The sequence below is a fragment of the Brachycentrus maculatus genome, unplaced genomic scaffold, assembly GCF_059751285.1.
Source record: "Brachycentrus maculatus isolate JH-2025_06_01 unplaced genomic scaffold, ASM5975128v1 h1tg000324l, whole genome shotgun sequence".
In the NCBI taxonomy this organism is placed as follows: domain Eukaryota; kingdom Metazoa; phylum Arthropoda; class Insecta; order Trichoptera; family Brachycentridae; genus Brachycentrus; species Brachycentrus maculatus.
Window position 1 is genome coordinate 614,901 of NW_028281073.1, and position 10,061 is coordinate 624,961.

At 33.6% G+C, this 10,061-nt stretch overlaps 1 long non-coding RNA gene across 1 annotated transcript; it reads right to left on the reverse strand.

Moving 5' to 3' along the window:
• Window positions 1-1,035: 1,035 nt before the first annotated feature.
• LOC148304353 (uncharacterized) lies at window positions 1,036-2,187 on the reverse strand. Its single transcript, XR_015838356.1, has 2 exons — window positions 1,311-2,187; window positions 1,036-1,222 (listed from the first exon to the last, which is right to left on the reverse strand). It is a non-coding gene; the product is annotated as an uncharacterized LOC148304353 (long non-coding RNA).
• Window positions 2,188-10,061: the final 7,874 nt, after the last annotated feature.

Below are 10,061 nucleotides of genomic sequence, written 5' to 3' on the forward strand. Positions count from 1 at the left end.
CCGTTTGCAAAAATTACGACATCTTCCGATGGGGTGATGCATTTTGCGCCACCCTGTATATGGAAAAATATGTAGCATTTAAGACTATTTGTACTCTTGTGAACAAATACTAACTATTTATTTAGTAACATACTGTTATCCCACAAACGTATTAAAAGTTTAGTAATCACTTCTCAACCTCTATTGTATTTTAAACCAAACTAAACTGACTATCTTTTTATTTTTATTTTTTATTTAATTTTGTCCACCTCCGTAGCGTAATGGTCCGCATGTTCTGGAGGTCCCGGGTTCGATTCCCAGGGGGGTTTAATAAATATAAATGATTTTTTCACTCTAACATTTATTCAATATTACCCTGGACTGGTACCTGAAGTGGAGGGCTGACACCTTTCCTTCATGTGTAAACGATCGAGATAACACTGCGTTTATATGAAGCAGCGCCCTATGCACCATTATATATATATATATATATATATACAGTATCTACTCAATGAATTAGGGCCACCCAGAATTTCGCGCAATTTCTCAATTCAATCAGGAATAACTCAGAGAAAACCTTGAATTAAACAACATTGAATTTTATTTACACATGAACACTTTATTACGCTTAAATAATGCATATATTTTCATATAAATATAGTTAGTATTTAGTATTTCCACCTTTGGCAGAAATAACTGCCTCAATTCTTTTTGGCATACTTAAAATGCACTGTTTTATCATGTTTTTTATTTCTTCGTCTTCTGACCAAATTTTTTGAATATTTTTTTTTAGACAGTCTTCTGTCGGATTTGGAAATGAGTATACCTTATTTTTTAACATGCTCCATACGTTTTCCATAGGATTAAGGTCCGGAGAATTTCCAGGTCAGGGGAGCAAAGGCAGATTTTTGTTAGACAAAAATTTTATTATTGATTTAGCCCGGTGGCAAGGTGCCCCATCCTGCATGAAGGTGTATGGACCTTCTGTTGGGTCGAGTGTATGGTAGAAGGGCAATAAAATTCGTTCGAGGACCTGCTTATGGGAATTTTGGTTCATTGTTCCTTCCACGAAAAACAACGGCCCAGGTAAATTGTTAATAATACATGACCATATCATTGTTGCAGGGGGGTGTTTGATAACTTTTACCACACATGCCTCATTGTAACGTTCCATTGGTGTTCTCCTGACGAATCGACGGCTCTCTGTCACGGCTTCTAACCGGCACTCATCACTAAAGATGACCTGAAAAATAATGAAAATTTAAGTTTAATTCAAATATATAAGTTTATTTACTAAAATGATATGTTGAAAATTAAATTTAAATAAATACCTTTTTCCAATCATCCACCGAGTAATTTCGATGTAGCCTGGCCCATTTTAATCGATCCGCTTTCATTCGTGGTGTCAATTTTGGTACTTTTACAGGGCGCCTGCATTTCAGATTTACTTCGCAAAGACGTCGCCTCAGTGTTGATACCGATATATTTAAACCCTCTTCTTCCGATTTTATTTTTAATGTTTTTGCTGATGCACTACGGTTTTCTAAGGCACTTTGAACGATTTTTCGATCAGTCCTCGGTGTTGTTTTTCTAATCCTACGACAGTTCTTTCGCCGATTGCTGGTGGCGGGTGACTGATTTTTTATTGATTTTGAAATTCTGTCCACTGTTTGACGAGAAACGTTTTCTTGTTTTGAAATTTCTCTATTAGATAGTATTCCTAATTTCAGTATCACTATAACACTAGACTTTTTTTCCTCAGAAATGTCTTTACTTTTTCCCATTTTGCCTTTTCAAAAAAAACACTTGTGTTTGCAAAAAAAATTTATACTTTATGAACTAAAATTAAAAATTAAGTTTTTTTCACAAGACACGATAACTATATAACCTCTCTGAACAAAACAACAACCAGAACTCAAGAAACTTCACTAATAAATGAGATAGGACTATTTTTTGAACTTTCAACTCTCAGTCTACCTGTGCTAATTAGGGACCTTTCTCAGAAAAAGGGTTTGAAATTTTGTAAAGGCTTAAAAAATCCAGGTATATTTTACATATTATTGAAGGTAATACACATGACATTAGATGTCAATAGAAAACTTAAAGTATTTATGTAAAATAAATATAATAATCCAAAAGATTTCAGAGTATTCAAAAAAATAATGGGTGGCCCTAATTCATTGAGTAGATACTGTATATATATATATATATATATATATATATATATAATATATTGAATAAATATCAGAGTGAAAAAATAACTTATATTTATTAAACCCACCTGGGAATCGAACCCGTGACCTCCAGAACGGTAGCCGAGCATGCTGACCATTACACTACAGAGGCGGACAAAGAAGAAGACACTGCAGAATAAAATAAGTTTCTTGACAAAATATGAAGTAAGCAAATGACGCAATTGAAAGCAGGATGTTCTAACTACGCACGCCAAATGGCACGGTATCCTAAAAAAGAGTCCACTGTAAAAACGATTGACCTTTAGACGCTCATACGCCGCGTGCAATAAGGATAGCGCCCTGCGCGAGCATTTTTGTGAAATAATGGCGTGTCTTGCTACCTACGCGCAGCTGTTATAAAATTAATTTTACCTCTAAAATTAGTCGTCCTATTTAGGTCAAATAAAAAGCGTTCTCAAAATAAAGGATTGTTTATAATTTACCGTAATAAAGCAGCTTGCTTTTGTTACGGTTTGCCTAATAAAACAACGCATCTACCGCGAGCCAACCTTGTAATGCAGGTATAAACACTAATATTACGTTTCTTGAATGTTTTTCGCAGATACTTTGTGGCACATTTTATAAACTTTATAAAATTAATCAACTTTGTTTTCACCGCTGAAAAACAGTGAAAAAAGTGGTGAAAACAAAGTTGATTAATTTTATGATAATAAAACCCTTATCCGCACCCCAATGATGCATAGGGCACTGCGTCATATAAACGCAGTGTTATCTTGATCGTTTGCACATGAAGGAAAGGTGATCAGCCCTCCGTTTCAGGTACCAGTCCAGGGTAATAATATTGAATAAATATTACAGTGAAAAATCACTTATATTTATTTTACCCCCCTTGGGAATCGAACCCGGGACCTCCAGAACGGTAGCCGAGTGTGCTGACCATTACACTACGGAGGCGGACAAAATTTTATAAAGTTTAAAAAAACTAATATTACGCATCGTGATTAAAATATTTATCAGAACCAAAAATGAAATAATGGATCGGTATCTCAAAAACATTATTTCCGTAAGCTAATATTCATATTTTGAATACTATTGTCATAAATCAATGTAATCCAATAGCGAAATGCATCGCAATCACCGGTCCTGTATGGGACCGATGGGCAATGAACGACGCAAATTCGCGGTCCTGTAAAGGACCACTGGGCGGCTAAAGGTTAATTGGACAATTTTTAACAGAGAAAATGACGCAGTTGAAAGCAGGACGTTCAAACTACGCACGCCAAATGGCACAGTATCCTAAAAAACAGTCCACTGTTAGCTTTTATGATTACAACACGTCAATTCATGGTATTGACATCATTCTCTCAATAGGATGTGGTATGTTTCGTTTCAAATTTTCAAAAAGATAATTGTAAGATATGTATTGTATATAACCTTAGCATTATTATATACACATAGTATTTTTTCTACGTTTGATAAACAACCTAATTTGTAAATTATATATATAATAAAAAATAATATCTGCAAATGCAGACTTCGATAAACCGAGAGACTTCAATCGGTTAGTCCATATCGCTCACTCCTTTCAAAAACGTCATATATCAAAAATCGTCAATTTTCAGTTGTGCATGTTTTTGGAATACCCAAAAATTGTACTATATCCCAGCAAAAGCGGCATATTTTTAACTTAATATTTACCCGCTACAGGGCAGAAAGTGTTGTTTTTGCATTTTGAAGAAAAGGTATTGTTTAATTATTTTTTTAAATATACTTAATATTTTTTAAATGGAGAAAAAACATTCTGGTTTTACCTAACAAGATCTGTTGCACAGTTAAAAGTTCAATAAGTGGATTGATATTTATTTTCAATACATTTCATTATATTTTTAAACCTTAAAAACGATCCTCCTGAAAAATCAAGTTTTTTGATTTATGACGTTGTTGAAAGGAGTGAGCGATTTGCGTTTTGATTCACAAGCAATGCGTTGAGATCATTAACCCTTTGACTGATGAGGTGTTAAACAGGGATGTGTAATGTCACCGTGGCTTAAATTAGATTAAACATCTATACATGGAATATCCGTGTATGGTGTCAAATGTGTCTCATCTAGGTTTGGTATCTCTAGAGGTGTTAAACAGGGTTGTGTAATGTCACCGTGGCTGTTTGACCTAAAGAATTAAACCCTTATCCACACCCAATGGTGCATAGGGCACTGCATCATATAAACGCAGTGTTATCTTGATCGTTGACACATGAAGGAAAGGTGATCAGCCCTCCGCTTCAGGTACCAGTCCTTTAATAAAATATTGTGAAAAAATCACTAATATTTATTTGACCCCTCCCCCAATGGGGATCGAACCGGGGACCTCCAGTACGGTAGCCGAGCGTGCTGACTGTTACACTACGGAGGTGGACGAGTCTACCAAGTTCTAACTCCAATTATCCAAATGGATTGGAACGAATGAGTGAGGAAAGAACGGTTTTTTTTTATGGAGTTATATTATTTTGTTGACATCTCAACATAGATGAAGAAGAATATGGAAGTCTGGCATTTACGGGGCTTAAATTATTAAGATTAAAATCCAGGATTCGGACCTCGCATGCAAATATAAGAGATTCTGCTCAACGAAAAGAGCTTCTTCGTCTCACCAATAGATGTCACTAGTGAAAATTCTAGTGATTCTTGTACAATGTTTCAAAATTGGATCACATATATATAGAACTTGTAATTTTTTTTTTAAATATTCAAGCACTATCTACCCCCTGATTGCAAACAGATTTATATGGTATCAAACGTTTTGACCAATATCACTAGTCTGTTTTTGGTTAGTTGTAAGATATTGCTTTTTAGCAATCAGCCCGCCGATGTACTTATTTCTTTTCTGTACATGAAGTTTAAACAAATAAACTTCTAAGAATTTGAGTAGTGTGGTTGTCAATCATGGGTAGAATTGGTGAATTTTACACGTATGTAAAATGATCACTTAAACCAGCCTATATGACAGTCGTAAGCCCTGTAAATACCCAGACTTCCATATTCTTCTTCATCTTTGATGAGATGTCAAAAGAAACTCAGTTTGAGCTGTTTCTCGGTCAGGGTGCCCATACCAGGCATGGGCAAATCCGCAAAGGCCTATTTTTTTTCCCATTCACAATATTACCGGCAAATTGGGCAAAGGGTTAATGTAAGAACGCATTGATTGCTTCGTGCAGTTGTATGGTATCGCTATCACGTGTAAAGAATATAATATTATACTAAGTATTTTGTACTAATGTCCTAGAATGTAACGTGTATTTTGAGAACTTCACATTTTGTTTTAATTTTTCATCACGAATGTACGCGATGAATGCCGTCGAAAATTCAATGCAATACTTTTGTTTATAATGTATATATCGCTCACTCCTTTCAAGAACGTCATAAATCAAAAAACTTGATTTTTCAGGAGAACGTTTTCAAAGTTTAAAAATAAAATACAATGTATTAAAAATAAATATGAAGCCATTTATTGAACTTTTTACTGTGAAACAGATCTAACTAACTAACTAACCATCACGCCGCTTCCCCGCAGGGGTAGGCAGAGAGAATCGAACGCCACACCACTCTGTCTTTGCGAACATTCTTTGCCTCTTCTACATTCATGCATCTCCTCATACATACCCGACGATTATTACGACTCCTGACCCGGCCGCTTTCAAGTATTTGACATACCTGATTGTGCCAAGTTTTCCTCGGTCGTCCTCTGCTTCTTTTTCCAACTACATTCGCTCCATAAATTTGTTTAACCGTTCTTTCTTCACTTATACGCTCCATATGTCCAAACCATCTCAACACACCTTTCTTAATTTTATCGATAATGCTTATCTCAGTCTTACATTCTTTCCTTATTTCATCATTCGAACATCTATCAAACATCGTTTTGCCACACATTCGTCTGAGGGATCGCATTTCGACTGCATTCAGTCTGCTTTCATCCTTCTTTTGCCAACTCCATGCTTCGCTTCCATACATAAGGGTTGGAACCAGAACTCCATTGTGTACTGCCAGATTTAGTATATTTCAAAAAATAATTAAAATTCTTCTAAATGCAAAAACAACACTTTCTGCCCTGTAGCGGGTAAATATTAAGTTAAAAATATGCCTCTTTTGCTGGGATATAGTACATTTTATGGGCATTCCGAAAACATGAACAACTGAAAATTGACAATTTTTGATTTATGACGTTCTCGAAAGGAGTGAGCGATATTATGTCGAAACAGCATTTTGAGTGTGTCCAAATCCTTCACAAATCTTGGCCCATCCACGTGGGAGTTATTTTTATCTCAACATGGAAAAAGAAGAATATAAAATTTATTTATTGATTTGGCGTTTAATTTGTAGGCCTCCATTTTATTTTATGTATTAATTTTAAATCTAACACTGATTTTTTGAGTCTAATAAGTTGTATTTTATTGTTTAAAACTAGACATTTGTTTGAAAATGCCGTAACTAGGCGAAACAAGTGTCACATAAATTTACTTTTATGCGTTTTATGTATTTACAACATTTTGAGTGTGTCCAAATACTTGTTCACAAAATCTGGATTATCTCCAATTACAGGAGTTATTTTCATATTATTTTTTGACATCTCATCAAAGATGAAGAAGAATATGGAAGTCTGGGCATTTACGGGGCTGACGACCGTCATAGGCTGGTTTAAGTGATCACTTTACACATTCACCAATTCTACTATTATTATTATTTTATTTATTATAGTGTGGTTGTCAATAATGGGTAGAATTGGTGAATGTTACACGTGTGTAAAGTGATCACTTAAACCAGCCTATGACGGTCGTCAGCCCCGTAAATGCCCGACTTCAATATTCTTCTTCATCTTAGATGAGATGTCAAAAAATAATGTTTTATTTATAAAATACAGCTTAGTAGACTCAAAAAATCAGTGTTTGATTTAACATTTAATACATAATAGGATATGAAAGTTTGGGCATTCACGGGGCTTACGACCTGTTCAATTGATCATGTGTATCACTCAGCATTCTACCCATGATTGACAACCACAATACTCAAAATTTTCTCACATTTGAAAGAATGTGTCAATATTATATACAACATTTTGAGTGTGTCCAAATACCTGTTCACAAATCTGGATTATCTCCAATTACAGGAGTTAGTTTCATATTATTTTTGACATCTCATCAAAGATGAAGAACAATATGGAAGTCTGGGCATTTACGGGGCCATGTTACATGTGTGTAAAGTGATTTATTAGACCAGCCTATGACGGTCGTCAGCGCCGTAAATGCCCAGACTTCCATATTCTTCTTCATCTTTGATGAGATGTCAAAAATAATAATGATGAAATGTTTTAAAAGTTCGAAAAAATTGTGTAGTGTGGTTGTCAATCGTGGGTGGAATGGTGAATGTCACACACTAAGGTGATCACTTAAATCAGCCTATGGCTTGCCGTAGGCTTAGTCACAGCTTAGGACAAGGTAAAAACCCAGAATTCCATGTTCTTTATCTGTTTTGAGATGCCAATGTATCACATTGAGGTTTGAATATATGAATATTACGTGAATGTTGAGAGATTGGTTGAAAAAATAAAGTGGCAATTAGGGATATTTTAAGTAAAAAGAGAGGGAGCTCAAATATAGAGGAAAAGGAAAAATATTGGAGGAATGCAAAATGACAGAATTTTAATCTAAGATGACGCCAAAGGCGTGTGTTGAAGGAAGAAGAGTGAAAAATGAAGGTTTTTGTACTAAAAGATGGAGATTTAGAGATGTGGAGAATGTACTGTTAATTGAAAGTAAGGATAATGCAAAATGAAGGAAATTGAATGAGAAAATAAGTCAATTTGAATCGAGGTAATGTGAAACAAGGAATCTTAAGTCGGGATGTAATTTGAAGTATTTTAAGCTGAGTAGGATGTAACACAAGGAATCTTAAACTAAGCGGAATGTAATTTGAGAGGATTTAAGCCAAGCGGAATGTAAAACGAGGGAAATTAAGCCAAGTGAAATGTAAAGCGATGGAACTTAAACTAGAATGTAATTTGAGGGAATTTAAGTTTAAACAAGGGATTTTAAACTAAGTAAAATGTAATTTGAGGGGATTTAAGACAAGTGGAAAGTAAAACAAGGGAAATTAAAACAAATGGAATGGAATTTGAGGGGATTTGAACGCGAGGCAATGCAAAAACGAGGGAATTGAAACAAGCCTCTCGATAAAAGCAAACACCACATGTACCAAAATGTATATATTGTTGGCTGAATGATAATTAGTGTCTGTATGATTCCACAGCAATTGAGTATGTAGCTCTATCGAGTATGTGAACATACGCAAGTGCCCACTGTAACTGTATCCGCAACGGCTTTATCTGTTCACTGCCTATTACATTATGAATAAATGCATTTAATACCAAAAACTGTGACTTTTATTGCACCTGACTTTCAATTATTTATCATAAACTGACCTTTTTCTATGTTTTAAAGTGAAATAATATCTAATATAGGTTTTTAGTTTCATATTGGACGTTTTATGAATCAAATTGGACATTAAAGAAACCATATTAGGTGTTTTAGAAATCAATTTGGACGTTTCACAAATCATTTTGGACTTTGAAAATCAAATTGGACGTTTAACAACTCAAATTGAATGTTAAAAGTCAAATTGAACATTTCAGAAATCAAAATAGACGTTAAAAGTAAAAATAAACGTTATAAGTCAAATTAGACATTTAAAAAATCAAAATTGAAGTTAAAAATCAAATTGGACGTTTAACAAATCAAATTAGACGTGAAAAGTCAAATTGGACGTGCAACATATCAAATTGCACGTTTAAAGTCAAATTTGACGTTGAACAAATCAAATTGGACATTTAAAATCAAATTGGACGTTAAAAGCCAAATTAAACGTTTAACGAACCAAATCGGACGTTAAAGGTCACATTAAACGTTCAACAAATCAAATTGGACGTTAAAACCAATTTGGCGATTAACAAATCAAATTGGACATAACATCAAATTGGACGTTTAATGAATTAAATTGGAAATTAAAGAAACCATATTAAGTGTTTTACAAATCAATTTGGACGTTTCACAAATCATTTTAGACATTGAAAATCAAATTGGACGTTTAACAACTCAAATTGAATGTTAAAAGTCAAATTGAACATTTCAGAAATCAAAATAGACATTAAAAGTAAAAATAGACGTTATAAGTCAAATAAAACATTTAAAAAATCAAAATTGAAGTTAAAAATCAAATTGGAAATTTAACTAATCAAATTAAACGTAAAAAGTCAAATTGGACGTGCAACAAATCAAAATGCACGTTTAAAGTCAAATTTAACGTTAAACAAATCAAATTGGACATTTAAAATCAAAATGGACGATTAAGAAATCAAATTGGACGTTAAAGGTCACATTAAACGTTCAACAAATCAAATTGGACGTTTAAAACCAATTTGGCGTTTAACAAATAAAATTGGACATTTAACATCAAATTGGACGATTAACAAATCAAATTGGACGTTAAGTAATATTGGACGTTTAAAAAATCAAATTGGACTATGAAAGTCTTATTGGATATTTTAAATCAAATTAAACGTTTTACAAATCAAATTAACCGTTTAACAAAACAAAGGGTCGTTAAACAAATCTAATTGGACGTTTGAAATCAAATTGGACTCATACAAATCAAATTAAACGTTATTAAACCAAATTAGACGCCTTATAATCAAATTGAACGTTTAAAAACCAAATTAGAAGTTTTACTAACTTAATTGGACGGCTTACAAATCTAAATTGGAGGTTAAAAAAACAATCATAATGTATTTGGTAAATAGTCCAATTTGTTTTGAAAATATCCAATTTTAATTGATAGG